The sequence below is a fragment of the Bombina bombina genome, chromosome 2 (genome assembly GCF_027579735.1).
Source record: "Bombina bombina isolate aBomBom1 chromosome 2, aBomBom1.pri, whole genome shotgun sequence".
Lineage (NCBI taxonomy): Eukaryota > Metazoa > Chordata > Amphibia > Anura > Bombinatoridae > Bombina > Bombina bombina.
Window position 1 is genome coordinate 172089990 of NC_069500.1, and position 21047 is coordinate 172111036.

Consider the following 21047-nt stretch of genomic DNA (forward strand, 5'->3'; position numbering starts at 1 on the left):
AATAGGGCCCTCAATTCCCCCTGTATTTGTCTGTAAAATGTTGCCTTTTATTGAATTGTTTCTCCGTTGTACTTTTATCTTTGTACCCATGTGCAGTGCTGCGGAATCTGTTGGCGCTTTATAAATAAAGAATAATAAAAAAATAATACATTCACGCCCACAGCTGAATGCAATAGGACGAGGTTCCTTGCAGTTAGAGACTGACTAACTGACTTCCAAAATTGAAACAGCTGGACTAACGGTCGATCGATATACAGCTGATACAGTGAACCGGGAGTGGCACTGATGCAGCAAGACTTCACGGCACTCACCTGCCCTAGAGATTTTATCTGATATGCATGCAATCATTTTAACTCTGGTACGCAGATTACCACTTTTAATATTTCTCTTTATGCCATTAAATATCTTCACTTGAGTCCAGGTGGCGCTTATCCATTTTTTATGTTTTTCAGCCTCTTGTCCAACGTTTGGGGGTTAATCACTGATACATCCCCCAGGAGAGCAGCACACACTTTGGTGTGGACACTGGTGTGGATAATCACAAACATTTGTGCACCTTTTCTATTTTGGTCTGTATTATTGAAGCATTTTAGACTTATCTATACAGAGGTATTTGATTTCACATATACCTGTGGACTTTTACTGCGCATACTATTGTGAATTTACCTGTGCACTTCATTTACTTATTATTATCTTTTGGCATATCCAGGTTCATATATTCTAGAAGTGCTGTTTTATGATCTTTGTTTTTGTTAAAGCAGCTGATATAGAAAGTAATAGCTGTCACTCACACAATTAAGCTACTTGACTGCTAGAGCTACTCAAACTTTCAGCCTTTAGGACATTATGGATTTTTAAACAAAGTTGTGCAATTATCCCTATCACTGTAGAGCAGGGTTCCTCAAACCACAGGTCGTGACAAATTACTTGGTCACAACACAATGTTTACTGGGTTGTGACTTGTATGTGTGTGTTAAATGAGAGTGTGTGTAGTTTGTGAGTGTGTTGTATGAGTGTGTTATATGAGAGTGTGTGTGGTGTGTGAGTGTGTTGTATAAGAGTGTGTTATAGGAGAGTGTGTGTGGTGGGGGAGTGTATTGTATGTGGTATGTGAGTGTGTTTTATAAGAGTGTGTTATATGAGAGTGTCTGTTGTATAAGAGTGTGTGTTGTATGAGAGTGTGTGGTTTGCATGTGTTGTATGAAAGGCAAAGCATAAAAACTGGGTCTTGGGAATTTTTTTTTGAAGAACCCTGGTGTAGAGTATCCTATAGAATCTAGGCTAAAGTCTTCAGTTATGCTTGCATGCCTCATCTGTGGTGGAGTTGTGTAGAGTTTACATTTTGAGTTTCTATTAAATGGGTACTAAAACCAGGAATTTCCTGTGTTTTTTCTTGGTTCAGTGTTTTATTACTGCAATTTAATCTTTATTTAAAGTTGAATGAAACAAATAAAAAAGTCATTTTCTTGGATAGAGTCTTTGATTTATTTGTTACTTCCTATTTTAGTAATTTCTTGCTCAATATCATCAGTCTACATTAGAGTATATGTGATATAAAATCATATAGAGTCATTGAACTATTTTAACCTTCAGAATGTTGACCAGTTCCCAAGAACACATCTGCACTTCCCTATGTACATGAATTAATAAAAAAAAAATATCAGTTTGTAACCTTCCATGCTAAAGTAATAGCAGCACCTTAATATGCCAACTGGTGTCTCACTTAGCAGTTGTCCCAGACACAGAAGTCATAAATGGCTGGCTGAATAAGTGTAGAATGGCACATTTAATTTAGAAATACAATTGTATCCCATGAAGCCCATTTATCAAGCTCCATATGGAGCTTGTGGGCCAGTGTTTCTGGCGAGCCTGCAGGCTCGCCAGAAACAGCAGTTATGAAGCAGTGGTCTAAAGACCTGTCAGGGTGCCAGGAATCAGACTGAGATGAGAAGTGCAAAAATAATCACACCTTTATTAATAGCAAAAAATAATAAAAAGTCCACAAATCAAATAACAAGCCAGGAGTCAAAACCAGAGCTGGTAGTCAGACAAGCCAAGTCAGGAGCCAAAGCGAATAGTCAGACGAACCGGAATCAGGAACAAGGAAAACAGCAGAGTCAGGAACAAACCAGGGATCAGGAACCAAGAAGGACATCAGGCAGCCAGCTAATACACAGGAACTCTCACAAACAGGTCTGAGACAACGCAAAGCATACTGAACAGAGGCCCTTTAAATAATAAGTGATGACATCACAATTCTGAGACTCATCCTGTCTCACATGGATGATGCACACCAGTCTGGTCATAAAAGGAAGTGCAGGAAGTGAGCAGCATCCCCCACAATGCACCAAGTCAGGAAGAGAGGTGAGTAAAATGGCTGCCAGCAGCACATGGTAAACACAACAGGGAAAAACCCTGACAGTACCCTCCCCTCAACGACCCCTCCCCCACGGGAGGACAAAAGGCTTATTGGGGAAACGGGCATGGAAGGCACGGAGGAGGGCAGGAGCATGAACATCAGAAGAGGGAACCCAAGAACGCTCCTCTGGACCGTAGCCCCTCCAGTGAACCAAATACATACGAGAGTCAATAATGCTGCTGACCTCATACTCCTCATGGTTGTCAACAAAGATAGGACAGGGATGAGGCAACACAGTGGTAAACCGATTACAAACCAATGGTTTCAAGAGGGAGACATGAAAAACATTGGAGATGCGCATAACAGGAGGAAGGTCAAGAGCGTAGGCCACAGGATTAACCCGTCGGAGTTTTCAAAAAGGACCAACATATCGGGGAGCCAATTTATTGGAAGGCACACAAAGGTTCAAGTTGTGGGAGGACAGCCAAACTCTCTCACCAACCTGGTAAGAAGGTGCGGGCAGACGCCTACGATCAGCCTGGAACTTTTGGCGCTGCATAGAATGATGAAGGCAATCCTGAATCTGCCCCCACGTGGAACGGAGTTGCCAAAGATTCTCCTCCAAAGCCGGAATACTCTGAGACATGAATGAATCGGGCAACAAGGATGGTTGAAACGCATAATTCGCCATGAACGGGGATAACTTAGAGGAAGCATTAATAGCACTATTACGAGCAAACTCTGCCCAAGGTAACAATTCAGACCAATTATTGTGGTGATCTGAGACATAGCAACGGAGGAACTGTTCCAGAGCTTGATTAGACCGTTCCGCAGCCCCATTGGATTGAGGGTGATATGCCGAGGAGAAGGAAAGCTGTATCCCCATTTGAGCACAAAAGGAACGCCAAAATCTGGAGACAAACTGGCTATCCTGGGCAAAAATTAAAGCAAGCCCCTGAGCGGTAGGCAGCTTCATCAAGGGAATGCAATGTGACATTTTAGAAAAACGGTCAACCACCATAAGGATAACAGTATTGCCATTGGAAACAGGGAGCTTGACAATGAAGTCCATGGAAAGATGTGTCCAAGGACACTCACCATTAGCAATAGGTTGAAGAAGACCCACAGGAAGACGTCAAGGAGTCTTATTCTCTGCACAAACGGAGCAGGAGGCAACATACGCAGCAACATCAGAACGAAGACCTGGCCACCAGAATTGTCGAGTGACAGACCAAATCATTTGGTTCTTGCCTGGGTGACCTGCGGCTTTAGGATAGTGGTAAGTGTGCAAAAGTTTAGTTCGAAGATTCTCAGAAACAAAACACTTACCACTAGGTTTCTCAGGAGGTGCATTAGTTTGTGCAGCCAGGATCTCCTCCCCCAAGGGAGAAGTCAAATTAGTACGTATGGTAGCCAAAATATGGTCAGGAGGTATAACAGGAGTAGGAACAGACTCCTCCTTGGACAGAGGCAAAAATTGTCGAGAGATGGCATCAGCCCTAACATTCTTACTACCAGACAGGTAGGAGACCACATAATTAAACTGAGACAAAAATAGCGCCAATCTGGCCTGTCAGGGCGAAAAAACGATTTTCTTCAGATAGATAAGTTAAATTCTTGTGGTCAGTAAGAATGAGCACTGGCACGCTAGTACCCTCAAGTAGATGCCTCCATTCCTTGAGTGCCAAAATTATGGCCAGTAATTCCCTGTCCCCAATTTCATAATTGCACTCCGCTGGAGACAATTTATTAGAGAAGAAACCACACGGATGCAAGGAACCGTCAGGCGTAGGACGTTGAGACAAGAGGGCACCTACTCCAGTCTCAGATGCATCGACCTCAAGAATGAAAGGCAGGACAGGGTTAGGATGAGCCAGAACTGGAGCAGCAGCAAAGGCAGTCTTAAGACTATCAAAGGCCTTAATGGCAGTAGGTGACCAATGGAGTGGATCATTCTCTTTACGGGTCATGTCTGTGATAGGTTTGACCAAGGAAGAAAAGTTTTTAATAAACTTTCTATAGTAATTGGCGAACCCCAAAAAACGTTAAATAGACCAAAGACCAACTAGGCGAGGCCACTGCAGAACTGCAGATAACTTGTCAGGATCCATGGAGAACCCTGCAACAGAGATAACATAACCTAGGAAGGTTACTTGAGTCTGATGGAACTCACATTTTTTGAGTTTACAAAACTCTGAAGAACCCGTGTAACATCAGAACGATGAGCCTCAAGTGTGGGTGAGTGTAGGAGGATGTCGTCTAAGTAAACCACAACATGCTGTTGCAACATATCTCGTAGGAGATCATTAATAAATTCCTGAAAAACAGCAGGAGCATTACATAGGCCAAAGGGCATTACAAGATACTCATAATGCCCGCTCATGGTGTTAAATGCTGTTTTCCATTCGTGGCCCTCCTTAATCCTAACGAGATTGTACGCTCCTCTCAAATCAATTTTAATAAAGACCGTAGCTCCCTTGAGGCGGTCAAAGAGTCCCGTAATGAGTGGAATAGGGTAAGCATTCTTAATGGTAAGACGATTAAGACCCCTATAATCGATACATGGTCTTAACTCGCCACCCTTTTTCTTCACAAAGAAGAAGCCAGCCCCTGCAGGAGAGCAGGATTTGCAGATGATTCCCCATGACAGAGCATCGGCAACATACTCCTCCATAGCACAATTCTCTGCAACAGACAGAGGGTACACCCGGCCCCGAGGAGGAATGGCTCCGGGTTGCAGGTCTATGGCACAATCGTTAGACCAGTGAGGAGGCAACGTACTGGCAAGCACCTTGTCAAACACGTCTAGGAACTCTCGGTACTCCTCTGGCAATTGAGTGACCGAAGAAGTGGACAAGATTTTAACTGGTTTCCGAAGACAAGTGGAAATACGTTGCGGGGACCACGACAAAATTTCGGACCTGCGCCAGTTGAGACTGGGATTGTGCTTTTGGAGCCAGGGATAACCCAGAACAACTGGAAAATGCGGAGAGTTTATCACCTGGAACTGGAGGGTTTCAAAATGGAGAGCCCCAACAGCCATGGACAACGGAGCAGTTTCGTGAGTAACGAGTACGGGCTGAAGGGGCCTGCCATCAATGGCCTCAATAGCAAGCGGAACGGACCGAGGCAAAACAGGAATGGAGTGCCTTGATAAAAAAGCACTGTCAATAAAATAGCCCGCAGCACCGGAGTCAACAAGAGCCTGAGTGACTATGGAGGAGTCCATCCAGGAAAGGACAACCGTGACCAAAGGTTTCTCCTTAAGCGGTTCCGGGGACAAGGATAAACCACCCAAGGTCTGCCCCCGACAGGACCTTAGGTGTGAGTGTTTCCCGGCCATGTAGGACAAGACTTCAAAAGGTGGCCCTGTAACCCACAATAGAGGCAGAGCCCCTCCCTCCTCCTAAAGGCCCTCTCCGCCGTGGAGAGACGCGTGAATCCCAACTGCATCGGCTCAGCAGTACCTGGTGACTCGGGACCAGGAGGCATGGGAGGAGAGGGAGGCATGGGTGGGAACGAACATGTAGGAGACAACGGAACAGGAGGCTTCCGCAAGCGCTCCTTGAAAGAGGGCCTCTCTCTGAGTCTGATGTCAATTAGGATAAAAAAAAGACACCAATGCCTCGAGATCCTCTGGTAAATCTCTGGCAGCAACTTTGTCTTTAATCGCATCACAGAGCCCATGAAAGAAGGCGGCAACAAGGGCTTAATTGTTCCAACCTACCTCTGCGGCAAGAGTACAGAACTCAATAGCATACTGAGCAACAGATCTTGTACCTTGCTGAATGGACATAAGTCGTTTAGCAGCAGAGGAGGAGCAAGCCGGTACATCAAATACCCTTCGAAAGGAGGCCACAAATTCAGGGTAATTTGAAATCACAGATTTATTAGACTCCCACAAGGGATTAGCCCAGGCAAGTGCTGTGTTAGAGAGTAACGAGATGAGAAATCCCACCTTAGCTCTGTCAGAGGGAAACGCCTGAGGTAACATCTCAAAGTAAATGCCCACCTGGTTCAAATACCCTCTGCACTGAAAAGGATCGCCTCTATATCACTGAGGTAGAGGTGCAGAACTGGACATGCTCCTGGTAGGCATAGGTGCAGTAGCAGAAACAGGAGCAGCCATAACTTGCGGGACACTTTGGTCCAAATGTGCAGTGCGAGTCATCAGGGTTTGCAGGGCTAGTGCAAATTGATCCAGGATCCTGTACATCCATCCTGGAAATTATGGCAGGTAAAGTTGGATTATTAGCACCATCAGGATTCATGGCCTTTGCGTAATGTCAGGGTGTCAGGAATCAGACTGAGATGAGAAGTGCAAAAATAATCACACCTTTATTAATAGCAAAAAATAATAAAAAGTACACAAATCAAATAACAAGCCAGGAGTCAAAACCAGAGCTGGTAGTCAGACGAGCAGAGTCAGGAGCCAAAGTGAATAGTCAGACGAGCCGGAATCAGGAACAAGGAAAACAGCAGAGTCAGGAACAAGCCAGGGATCAGGAACCAGGAAGGACGTCTGGCAGCCAGCTAATACACAGGAACTCTCACAAACAGGTCAGAGACAACGCAAAGGCAAAGCATACTGAACAGAGGCCCTTTAAATAATAAGTGATGACATCACAATTCTGAGACTGCATCCTGTCTCACATGGATGATGCACACCAGTCTGGCAATAAAAGGAAGTGCAGGAAGTGAGCAGCATCCCCCACAATGCACCAAGTCAGGAAGAGAGGTTAGTAAAATGGCTGCCAGCAGCACATGGCAAACACAACAGGGAAAAATCCTGACAAGACCGCTGCTCCATAACCCTGTCTGTCTGCTCTGATGAGGCGGACAGAGATAACCACAATTCAACCGAATCGAGTACGATCGGGTTGATTGACACCCTCCTGCTGGCAGCCGATTGGCCGCGAGTCTGCGGGGGTGGTGTTGCACCAGCAGCTCACAAGAGCTGCTGGTGCAATGTTGAATATGGAGAACGTATTGCTCTCCGCATTCAGCGAGGTCTGTCGAACCTGATCCGCACTGTCGGATCAGGTCCGACAGACCTTTGATAAATAGGCCTCCATATCTCTAAGATTAGTATCATTATAATAACCAATTACCATATTCAGGGCTGGATAAGGAGTGGCACGCTAACTGTTGTGACAAGCGAAAAGGGATTTATCACAGCTCTTTGTGCACGTCGGAGAAGTATGATGAGTTGACACTAAATGTGTTCACTTAAGCGCAATTAAATTTAACACGCGTCGGGATAGCACGACTTCATCGCTCTTGTTAACTGTTACGTGAGACAAAAAAGTTTCACAAAACACATCAAAATTACATTCGAAAGTGCAGTTAAACTCATAAGAACACTATGCAGCACAATCCCAATCCCCACCCTATTTCTCAATGCATCACAGTACTCCTTAAAATACCATGGCACCAACATTTCAGATGTGTCTCTAAATTGAATGTCCATTGGCTTCTTATCTCTGCATGCTATGACAGCCTGCACATTAGTTTTCTTGTTACACAAACTTTATCATTGGCTTATGCACTAAACATTTACATAACTTCACTGAGCATATGATCCCCCCTCTATGAAGCTTTTTTGTATTATTAGATAATCAGAAGTTAAAAAACACTGAATTCGGGGGAACTTCCGGGCGTCGGCCATGACAGGTCCCAACTGAGAGCTGGAGCTCCTTTTGCATGCAATCCATTAAATATACTTTGATGGATAAACCTTTGCAAGCCTTTGAGGTTCCAGAATATAACTTTCTTTTTGTAAACCTTCTCCAGAGTTCCGGAATATTTTAAGCATTTGGCGATGGTTGAAAAGGCCTATGTTTAACCCCCCTCGGTGGCGACACTTCTGGACCCGCGGAGTGAGCAGTGCTATCTTGCTTGTCACTGCATCATCCCCTGCCCTGTACTTTACTATGGAGGACATTAGCATATTTACCCTGACGGCTTTAAAAAACCTTCTGCCTACATACCTCTATAAGCTTAGTGGCAGTGATTACTTTCCTGCCAGCGCTAAAGCTAAGAATACACTTAATAGCAATACAAGAAATACATGCCTCTAAGCCATATTTCATGTGAAGTCTCATCTACTGTGGCCAAAGAACAATTAACAAGAATACCTCTCAGAAAAAAAGGAAAACTTCTTATTAGCAAATCTCTTGGCGTTGGAGCCCTTAACTGATTCAGTTCCGCCAGATTTTTCTCTCTCTTTTTCGGCTGCTTACATACCCTTAACACTTAACATCAGCGCTTCCAGACAATTTATTAGCCACCCTGCCTTTAATCCACTCTGCTCCTGGTGCCTGGGAATTAAGGCCCTCCCTTTGCCTGTACTCTGATAACTGCCTTTCCCATGTCGACAGTTTACTCTACAACAGGCAGTGCTCCTCAGCGCTCAGGAATAGACTGAGAGATTTGCTGCATGGTTTGTAAAGGACACATGTTAGCATATCGCTAAAAGCATATTATTGGCCCTAATAGTGTTACTAACTGTCTTCTGGGTTCATACAGTTGCTTATATGGTCATATGGACTTGTACAAAACAATAGTATTTAACTTTATTCCATTCTAAAAGACTGCTGTTGTCTGATTATCTAACCCTCCCATTATTATTCTAAACATATATAGGATTTTACTGTTGGACATAGGATGTAACAAAGCTTTAGGTACTCTTTATGGCTCTCTCTGTAAACTATATATGTGATTCCAGCTAACCATATAGTCTACAGTTTATGCTACAACTAAGGGGCTTCCTTGTTGTATTAATTACACACATATGTACTGTACATATTTGTTCTCCTATGGTATAAGCGCTTATCTTGTATATTGTTTGATTCTCCACTCTCAACATCTTATGTAATTTTTATTATAGCTACTTAATTTAGGGGTGGCTCTGTTGTCAGAGGCCGAGATCGCAGGGTCTACTATACCTATATAATTACAAGCATAATAGGGCATAAAACAGATATTTTTGCCCATGCTTTCATTTAAAATATTATTATTTACCAGTGTTGTGTATGAAGTGTCACTATTAGTTTTCACCCATAAGTCCCACTTAGGTGAAAATGAGTATCACAACTGTTAACTTACTACTTGGTATCACAAGTTAATTCTGGTTTGAATGTGTGGTGTATAAATGTTAGAAGCTCTGTATATTCCTTATTTTTATTATTCTAGGTAGAGGCCCTCTACTTTTTTACAGTTCTAACAACTATTTTTACTATACCTTGGCGCCTGTATTTCATGACACAAATTATATTTGCTTATTTTTCTCCCTCCATCTACATAGATCAGAAATTACACTATATTATGAACTATATAAAGTGCAACAATTCCTACCTAGTTTTCTATCTAGCTATATAGACCTAATAAATTGATTAGAAGTGTTTTATATTCTTAAATCAACTGCTCTGAAGTTAGACACAATTTATTTACGGGAGCTGCTTCTATTATCTCCTTTCTACAGTGGATATTTCTGTTAGATAGACCTTAGGCATTTCAATGTTCACTAAGGTTTAGTCACTATACTCATATAGTACTAGGCTCTTATTTATCTAAGTTTGCCTTAACTGATTTATTTTTTTGAGTAGCTCCCCTCATATTCAAATGATCTTGTAGCTGATTTTTTGTTTTTGCTCTTTTTAGCTACAACCAGCACATTATTTACCCAAGCTACTATAATTTATAACCCTTAATATTAAAATAAATGAGGTTTCTGTTATGAGATCCATAAGTGGTCTCCTTTAATTTAGGTAGCTTTCTATTGTTATAATTTATCCTAGATGGTATGAGGTCCATGAGTGGCCTTCAGAATTACTTAGAGGGCTTACAATTTAATTGTCATGTCTCTGTTATGTTATTATACTGCACTTAGTATCAGACATTTTTTAATTATAATTGTGTTCTGATGTAATGCATTATTTGTTTGCCATAGCCTAACCTCAATTAAAAAATTAAATAAAAAAAAAGTAAAATAAAATATAAAGCACATAATAAAAAAACAAAAAGATTATGCTATACAATCTAAGTAATTTTTTAAATCTCAGAATGTTTCACTCAGTGAATCTTCACTACAGTTTTAGCTCTGTACTCTATATACAGTATGCTTGGCTGTGTACTGTACCTTTCTCCATATTAAATAAACAGGATAAATATCAGAGGACAATGGGAAGATAAAGGTGACATAATGAAATGCCTTTTTTCAGGTTCACCCAGCCCCTTTACACACACTCAGCCCCCTCTGTCTCACACCCCAGCCCCTGTACACACTCTCAGCCCCCCAGCGCAGGGATGATGGGGACCAATGAAAAAGAAGCATAAGGCACCCGGTACCTGTACCGAGGAGCCTGAAGCTCAATCTCGTAGGGGCATGCAACATTGAGTGAAAAGGTGGCAACCCTATATATAATATGTTGGGATAGAAGAGGGTGAAGGAGAACAGGAAAAGAGGAGAAAAAGGATAACAGGAAAAGGTTAGGAGACAAATCAGAGGAGTGAATAATGAGTTGTTAAAGGGCCCCATATAAGGAGGTATAGGATTTTGTATTGTATGATATAAGATTTTGTGAGCTGAAAAACTTGTTGCATATTTAGCTGAAGCAAATCCTTTCATAATATTTATTAATAATTAATAAGAATTATTTCTATGTTGGATTCGCTTTTTATTGATTTTTTTAAAATCTGGATTATATAGTTTTGTTTAAAATTGACTTTTTCCCCCTCAAAATTGAGAAGTAATTTGAGTACATATTTTTCTCACTCCTACTTTGCAAATATTTTGCAATCAAAGACATAAAAACAAGAGGAAGTTGGAAATATTAAACAGAACCTTTATACAACTGATATGGTTTACTGTGTCTTTAGCAACACCGCAACAGCCATGTAGCCTCTCCCTTTGTACTTATGACCTTAGTCTAGAGAAAGTCACCTGCTTCTTTATGGCTGTGGTTCAGGAGGATGTATATACTAGTGCAAACTGTGAATGATTGTTGATTTTGGATTTTCAGTTATGGATTTAGATGTTAACTTGATACATACGAGTTATTCTTTTGTGTTTCCATGCATGCTGTTTTATAAAACACACCAAACTATATGTACTTTTGTGCTAATTATATGCTTTTAATAAGATGCAGTTGTCTTCATCAGACTCCACAAGGGATTAACCACAACTAAAGCACAACAAAAGAAATTAGCTGCCCATGTCAAAAGAATTGCACCCATGTTAATTTTAGAACACTGCCTGGTTCACGCAAAGTGACGCCAATGGGTCATGGGATGTGAACACAGTTTATTCTGAAAGTGCTGCTCAGGTCAGGGATGTGAATCCAGTTTATATTGAGAGTAGTGCTCAGGTCAGGGATGTGAATCCAGTTTATACTGAGAGTGCTGCTCAGGTCAGGGATGTGAATCCAGTTTATATTGAGAGTACTGCTCAGGCCAGGGATGTGAACACAGCTTATTCTGAGAATGCTGCTTAGGTCATGGGATGAGAACCCAGTTTATATTGATAGTGCTACTCAGGTCATGGGATGTGAATCCAGTTTATATTGAGAGTACTGCTCAGGTCAGGGATGTGAACGCAGTTTATTCTGAGAGTACTGCTCATGTCAGGGATGTGAATCCATTTTATACTGCGAGTACTGCTCAGGTCAGGAAAGTAAATCCAGTTTATTCTGAGAGTGCTGCTCAGGTCATAGGATGAGAACCCTGTTTATATTGAGAGTACTGCTCAGGTCATGAGATGTGAAACCAGTTTATATTAAAAGTACTGCTCAGGTCATGGGATGTGAATCCAGTTTATATTTAGAATACTGCTCAGGTCAGGGATGTGAACAGTTTATTCTGAGAGTGCTGCTCACAGGTCATGGGATGTTATTCCAGTTTATATTGAGAGTGCTGCTCAGGTATTGGGATGTGAATCCAGTTTATATTGAGAGTACTTCTGAGGTATTGGGATGTGAATCCGGTTTATATTGAGAGTACTGCTCAGGTCAAGGGATGTTAATCTAGTTTATTCTGAGATTGCAGCATGGTCATGAGATGTGAACCCAGTTTATTCTAAGAGTACTGCTAAAGTCATGGGATGTAAATCCATTTTATTCTGAGAGTGCAGTTTAGGTTATGGGATGCAAACCCAGTTTATTCTGAGGGTACTGGTCAGCTCATGGGATGTGAACACAGTTAATTCTGAGAGTGCTGCCATGAAAGTGCGGCACAGGTCATGGGATTTGCACCTAGTGTATTCTAAAAGTGATGCTTAGGTCATGTTTATTGCACCTAGTTCAAACTATAAATGCAGTCCATTATCTGGATCTATATGTATTTTCTAAGAAAATGGCTTTAGGCTTGAACACTCTTATATGTGCAATTGGCAAACATTTTTAGAAACCTGAAAAATAGGCTAAGGTTAGGATATTAATGCAGGAGGGGAGTTTTAGTGAGGCATTTGACCATATATTGGATTGTCTGAAATATATAAAGTAATTTTTTGTTTTCTGTTTGTTTTGTTTTTTTAGTATTTGCTATATGTAAATAATAAGCATCATTTCTCTTATGCCTTTAATTCAGAAAATAAGTGGAGAGTAGAATACTTTACGCACCCGCTTGAGCGCTAACTCCTCTAGAAGTAAACTTTTTACGTATGTCGGGCAGTGCTCGTATTAAAAGTTCAAAGTAAACAGTTTTTGCTTGTGTGCTTTCCCAATGCACGTAAAAAGCCAAACATAGAATATCGAGTGTGTGATAATGTAAAAAACACCCTACTCTTGCGCAAACATAATCGGATATTCTCAAGTGCACTTACCTGACATTAAAATATGAATATTTCACATTCCAATGTCCTTCACATTGCAGAATATGTTCTATTTAATCTTAAATACATATGTCTAGGTATATATGATGGTATTTTGTTATATGATATAGCTATACATATATATATATATATATATATATATATATACACACACACACATATATATATATATATATATACATACATACAGTAGATTATTATATATAGGTATAGACATATACAGATACATATAGGAAGGAATATCTATTTAAAAAAAACTTAGAACATATGCTGCTATGTGAAAAACATTGGAATGTGAAATATTTACAGTAAATACTTTCTTAAATATGAATATTGCATAAATATGCTCTTTTCATGTTTTCATCTACTTGACAGCAAAGTGCGCCAATGCACTTACAGTGCCCTCCACTTATATTGGCACCCTTGGTAAATATGAACAAAGAAGGCTGTGAAAAATTGTCTTAACCTTTTGATCTGTTGTTTAAAAATACACAAAAACACTCCGCTCTCATAGATATCCAACAATTGCAAACACAACACAGCCCTTTGCCAGCTTTTTTTTCTAACACCTGAGACCTCATATCTTTGAGCCCCTATAACTTTTTTTGTGCAATATTTAATATTTATCACTGTACCTTGTAATGTATTTTTGATGTGTTTTGTGCATGATTTTTGTTTCTCCGAACAGTTAACCAGAGTTCTGAGGACACAGTAATTATTCTAGTGTAAATCAAGATTGCACTCAATCGATCAAGTTTACTTTCAACTTGTAATATGAGCGGTAAACCCGACGCACAAACACCCGCAATAAACCTCTTTTTGCTTGCATGCAACTGTTAACACACCACTCATAATCTGGTCCTTAATCTGTCAAATCTGGAAATGTTACTTCAAGCTGTACCACCAAGCAGGGCCGCCATCCGGGGATAACAAGGGGGTGACAGGGGTGACTCCTGTAAGGGGCCCAATGGGCCAGGGGGCCCCATGAGGCAAGAACAACTATTATTTAAAGAAACATTTTTTTTATTTTTTTAAATTTTGGCAGCCACCAGAGAGTACTACAGCAGAGTGCTATTGAGCGTGGGAAATGTCATTACAATGAGTAAAGCATTAGCATTTCAGAGGATTTCTGAGTGCGCACTAAACCACTATGCACAGTGTGAGACAGACTTGGCACTTAAGTTTGTACAGTGTGTGCCTGAGTCAGAGGGCAGATCACTTTCATTTGCAGAGGAGGTAGGACTTACTTAATAAATGTTTTTAATTCTTTGTGCAATTTCGGATTGTAACTTCAGTGTGGTAGTAGTTGTATGATGGGGCCAGGGGTCCATAAAAACACATTTTTAGCAATATGCAGTAGTGCATTTATGGTTATTTGACAATGCTGTAGAAATTCTATATTTAAAGCCATGCAGAAATGTTTCCTCCTCAATACACAAATGGTAGGGGCCCTTTTGGCAGATATGAGTTTTTTTAATTAATATATATATATATATATATATATATATATTAATTACATTCCAGTTTACTGACCCTTTATGCAAGGAATTTTCCGATGCAAGGAGGCATTTTATTTAAGATTTTTTACATCTGCAGAAAATGTTATACTCTCAGTCTAAGATTGCTCAGTATTTGAGACAGGTTAACTTAACACTGTTCAGTTTACACTACAGCTGAATTAATTTTGAAATACATACAAAAAAGCCTAAATCCTGCATTTTTACCAGATCTAATGCTATGAGACTGAGTACCACAGTTTATGGTTCCACCAAGACCATATAGAGTACAGCATTTTCAAATTCCATAAGTACAGCTGACAGATAGGAACATTTGTACACCATATTTGAAGTGGTTCTCTTGGTTGGGGAAAATGGGGGGGAAAAAAAGGAAATTTATGCTCACCTGATACGATATGACGAGTCCACGGATTTCATCCTTACTTATGGGATTACGCCTCCTGGTCAGCAGGAGGAGGCAAAGAGCACCACAGCAGAGCTGTATATATAGCTCCTTCCTTCCCTCCCACTACAGTCATTCGACCGAAGTTAGGAAGATAAAGGAAAAGCCAAGGTGCAGAGGTGACTGAAGTTTAACAAAAATAAAGACCTGTCTTAAAAAAATGACAGGGTGGGCCGTGGACTCATCATATCGTAAAATAAATAAATTTATCAGGTAAGCATAAATTTCCTTTTCTTTTACAAGATATGACGAGTCCACGGATTTCATCCTTACTTATGGGATACAATACCAAAGCTACAGGACACGGATGAAAGGGAGGGACAGGAACCTAAACGGAAGGCCCCACTGCTTGAAGAACCTTTCTCCCAAAAAGAGCCTTGGATGAGGCAAAAGTATCAAATTTGGAAAATTTGGAAAAAGTGTTAAGAGACGACCAAGTTGCAGCCTTGCAAATCTGTTCAACAGAAGCATCATTTTTAAATGCCCATGAGAAAGCCACAGCCATAGTAGAATGAGCTGTAATTCTTTCAGGAGGCTGCTGTCCAGCAGTCTCATATGCAAACGGATGATACTCTTCAGCCAAAAAGAGAGAGAGGTAGCCGTGGCTTTCTGACCCCTACATTTCCCAGAAAAGACAACAAACAATGAAGATGATTGACGAAATTCCTTAGTCGCCTGTAAGTAAAACTTCAGGGCACGGACCACGTCCAAGTTATGTAACAGACCTTCTTAGAAGAAGGATTAGGACACAATGAAGGAACAATAATTTCCTGATTAATATTTTTGTTGGAAACAAGCTTAGGAAGAAAACCAGGTTTGGTACGTAACACTACCTTATCAGAATGAAAAATAAGGTAAGGAGAATCACATTGTAATGCCGAAAGCTCAGAAACTCTGCGAACAGAAGAAATAGCAACCAAAAAATAAAACTGTCCAAGATAACAACTTAATATCTATGTAATGCATAGGTTTGAATGGAACCCCTTGAAGAACTTTAAGAACTAAATTCAAACTCCAAGGAGGAGCAATAGGCACAGGCCTGATTCTAGTCAGAGCCTGACAAAAAGGTTGAACATCCGGAATATCTGCCAGACGTTTGTGTAGCAAAATAGATAAAGCAGAAATCTGTCCCTTTAAGGAACTTGCTGACAACCCTTTCTCCAGTCCTTCTTGGAGAAAAGATAAAATCCTAGGAATCCTAATCTTACTTCATGAGTAGCCCTTGGATTCGCACCAATAAAGATACTTACGCCATATCTTAAGGTAAATCTTTCTAGTAACAGGCTTACGTGCCTGGATCAAAGTATCAATGACCGAATAAGAGAACCCTCGCTTAGATAAAATCAGGCATTCAATCTCCAAGCAGTCAGCTGCAGAGAAACTAGATTCGGATGAATGAGAAGGTCCTGCCTCAATGGAAGCTTCCACGGTGGTAGAGAGGACATGTCCACCAGATCGGCATACCAAGTCCTGCAAAGCCACGCAGGAGCGATGAGAATCACTGAAGCCCTCTCCAGTTTGATCCGAGCAATCACCCGGGGAAGGAGAGCAAACGGTGGAAACACCTAAGCTAGGTTGAACGACCAAGGTACTGCCAAGGCATCTATCAGTTTGGCTTCAGGATCCCTGGACCTGGATCCGTATCTCGGGAGCTTGGCATTCTGATGAGATGCCATAAGATCCAGCTCCGGTCTGCCCCATCTGAGATTCAGGGTGGCAGAGACCTCCGAATGGAGTTCCCATTCCCCCGGATGAAACGTTTGTCTGCTCAAAAAATCCGCTTCCCAGTTGTCCACTCCTGGGATGTAGATTGCTGACAGATAACAAGAGTGAGCCTCCGCACACCAAATTATCTTGGATACTTCTGTCATCGCTAAGGAACTCCTTGTTCCTCCCTGATGATTGATGTAAGCCACAGTCGTGATGATGTCCGACTGAAATTGGATGAATTTGGCCGAAGCCAACTGAGGCCAAGCCTGAAGCGCATTGAATATTGCTCTCAGCTCCAGAATATTGATTGGAAGTAGAGACTCCGACCGAGTCCACACACCCTGAGCCTTTAGGGAATTCCAGACTGCTCCCCATCCTAGTAGACTGGCGTCCATTGTCACTATCACCCATGTGGGTCTGCGGAAGCAAGTCCCTTGGGACAGATGATCCGGCGACAACCACCAAAGAAGAGAATCCCTTGTCTCCTGATCTAGGTCTATCTGAGGAGACAAATTTGCATAATCTCCATTCCACTGTCTGAGCATGTTCAGTTGTAGTGGTCTGAGATGAAAACGAGCAAACGGAATGATGTCCATTGCCGCCACCATCAATCCAATTACCTCCATACACTGAGCCACTGATGGCCGAGAATTGGACTGAAGGGATCTGCATGTATTCAGAATCTTTAACTTTCTAACTTCCGTCAAAAAGATTTTCATGGATATAGAGTCTATTAGAGTTCCCAGGAAAGGAACTCTTGTCTGTGGAATTAGTGAACTCTTTTCTAGATTCACCTTCCACCCGTGAGTCCTTAGAAAGGATAGAACAATGTCGGTATAAGACTTTGTCAGCTGATAAGACGACGCCTGGATCAGAATTTCGTCCAGATAAGGCGCCACTGCAATGCCCGCAGTCTGAGAACCACCAGCAGAGACCATAGAACTTTCGTGAAGATCCTGGGTGCCGTGGTCAAACCGAAAGGAAGGGCCACGAATTGAAAATGTTTGTCCAGAAAAGCAAACCTCAGGAACTGGTGATGATCTCTGTGGATAGGAATATGAAGATATGCATCCTTTAAGTCCATGGTAGTCATATATTGACCCTCCTGGATCAATGGAAGAATTGTCCGAATAGTCTCCATCTTGATGGATGGAACTCTGAGAAACTTGTTTAGACTCTTGAGATCTAAAATGGGTCAGAACGTTCCCTCTTCTTTTGGAACCGCAAAAAGATTTGAGTAAAACCCCTGCCCCTGTATTGGAACGGGACAAATTACTCCCATAGTGGAGAGGTCTTTTACACAACTTAAGAACGCCTCTCTTTTTATCTGGTCTACAGACAATTGTGAAAGAAGAAACCATCCCCTTGGGAAGGAATTTTTGAACTCCAACTGATACCCTTGAGACACAATTTCTAGTGTCCAGGGATCCTGAACGTCTCTTATCCAAGCCTGGACAAAGAGAGAAAGTCTGCCCTCTACTAAATCCGGTCCCGGATCAGGGGCCGCCCCTTCATGCTGTCTTGGGAGCAGCAGCAGGCTTCTTGGGTTGTTTACCCTTGTTCCAAGCCTGGTTGGGTCTCCAGGTGGCTTTGGCTTGAGAATAGTTCCCTTCCTGTTTAGCGGCAGAGGAAGGGTGGACTCCTTTGAAATTACGAAAGGAACATAAATTACTCTGTTGTCCCCTTTGCTTAGATGTTTTGTCTTGAGGAAGGAGATGACCCTTACCTCCCGTAATATCAGAAATGATCTCTTTCAAATCAGGCCTGAATAGGGTCTTTCCCTTGAAGGGAATAGCCAAAAGCTTTGATTTAGAGGACACATCCGCAGACCAAGATTTTAACCATAAGGCTCTGCGCGCTAAAATGGAAAATCCTGAATTTTTAGCCGCCAATTTTGCGATCTGAAAAGTGGCATCTGTAATAAAAGAATTAGCCAGCTTAAGGGCCTTAATTCTATCCATTATTTCTTCTAAAGGAGTCTCAGTCTTCAGAGACTCTTCTAGGGTGTCAAACTAAAAGGCAGCCGCAGTTGTGACTGTTACAATACAGGTCGCTGGTTGTAATAGAAAACCTTGATGAACATATAGCTTTTTTAGAAGACCCTCCAAACTTTTATCCATAGGGTCTTTGAAAGCACAACTCTCCTCAATAGGGATAGTTGTACGCTTAGCCAGGGTAGAGATAGCTCCCTCCACCTTAGGGATCGTTTGCCAAGAGTCCCGAACGGTGTCAGCTATAGGGTGCATCTTCTTAAAAATAGGGGAAGGGGAGAACGGGATACCCGGTCTTTCCCATTCCCGTGTAACAATTTCCGAAATTCTCTTGGGAACTGGAAAAGCATCTGAATAAGAAGGGACCTCTAAGTATTTGTCCATTTTACTTAATTTCTCTGGTGGGACCACAATAGGGTCACAGTCGTCCAGAGTCATTAAAACCTCTTGCAGCAAAAGACGTAGGTGTTCAAGTTTAAATCTGAAGGACATGACATCCGACTCTGTCGGGGGTAATGCACTTCCTGAATCAGACAGTTCCCCCTCAGACAGGGCCTCCCTACCCCCCAATTCAGAGCCCTGGGAAGGTATATCGGAGATAGCCATCCCAGCATCAGAAGTCGCAGGGACTACATGAGTCTCTGTCCTACTGCGTTTGTCCTGTAAAACTGGCATCTTAGATAAAACTTGTGAAAGCGTGGATGACATAACTGCAGCCATATCCTGCAGAGTGAATGAAGTGGACGCCGTTGAAGAACATGGCGTCGCTTGGGCGGGCGTTAAAGGTTGTGCCGCTTGGGGAGAAAATTGTGGCATACCTTGAATCTCATCAGGCTGAGAAACATCCTTAGATACACTTGCATTAAAGAAAATTTGTTCTTTAAATTGTAAAGCCCTCTCGGTGCATGAGGGACAAAAAGTAATAGGGGGTTCCACATTGGCATCTAAACACATAGAACAAATGTGTTCCTGAAGCTCAGCCATGACATAAAGCAAGTAATAGCAATATTGGTCATGGTACAAATTAAAAATAACAAGAACTCTAATAAAAAATTAATTTTTACAAAAACGAGTGTACTGTGACTTTAAAAATAAAACTCTTCAGTTTTTAATTGCCGTAACAAAAACAACAGTGTAAAAACAGTCTAAAAAACAGGGGTCACTATAATGATTTTCAGAGATCACCCCTATAAGAGTACACTCTACAAACTTATCAAAGTAAAAACACTAGCACCACACCACTGCTGTGGCACCTACCTGCCCCCACGATCCAGTCAATAATACTCCGTGGACTGCGTGACTAAGACCGCTTGTGAATTTTTGTTAAATAAAACAAGTGGACTTAGGAGAACACCGGAGCCTTGAGGTACACTGCCGGAACCTTAAAAAAAACTGCGCAATAGAGCGTGCAACGATAAGCCCCGCCCTTCGTGGGCGTTAGACTAACTCCGATAAGGAGAACCACATGGCCTACATAAGTTGCAATGCAAACACCGAAATAAATTGAATAAAGAATGCGCCCCCTTTCATACTCATGTATAAGCACCGGATTATAGGAACACATATCCCCAGCGTCAAACCCACTCTCAATGCGACCGGACTAGAATTAAAAAAAAGCCCGGTATCACTCACAGCTGAATTCCTAGGTTACCCTAACATGTCAGCCCATAAAATATCAGGGGGGAAACAGCCATGCATAGCACACACTCGCAAGTTGATTACCCCTCCTTGTTGTGGAAAATAATGGCCAGTCTGTTCTGACCTTGTGTTCGATTCCCCAGAAAAAAAGACTGTACATACCGCAATGCTGGTGCAGGCTGCACCTGTCCCACATGAAGAAGAGAGTCTTTCATACCTCCTACAGATCTGTGGGGACAAACAGGGCCTTAGATAATATCTGCTAAGACCATCAGTAGGGCAGCAACAGTATGGGAGACACAGAGAAATGTAGAATCTCCTCAGCTCCCATTATCGAAAAGCCTGCAGCTTTACCCTTGAGAAAAATAGCACTCACTGGCACTATATTAAAATAATAAAATCTTGATTGAAGAATCTAAACTAACACCTCACTTTACCTCTTCCTATCACTAACACAGGCAAAGAGAATGTCTGGGGTGGGAGGGAAGGGAGGAGCTATATATACAGCTCTGCTGTGGTGCTCTTTGCCTCCTCCTGCTGACCAGGAGGTGTAATCCCATAA

The 21047-nt window shown here is 41.7% G+C and overlaps 1 protein-coding gene across 1 annotated transcript in view; it reads right to left on the reverse strand.

The window, feature by feature from the left end:
- CD180 (CD180 molecule) overlaps positions 1-21047 on the reverse strand; it is a 51422-nt gene that overhangs the window by 9378 nt on the left and 20997 nt on the right. The window lies entirely within an intron of this gene.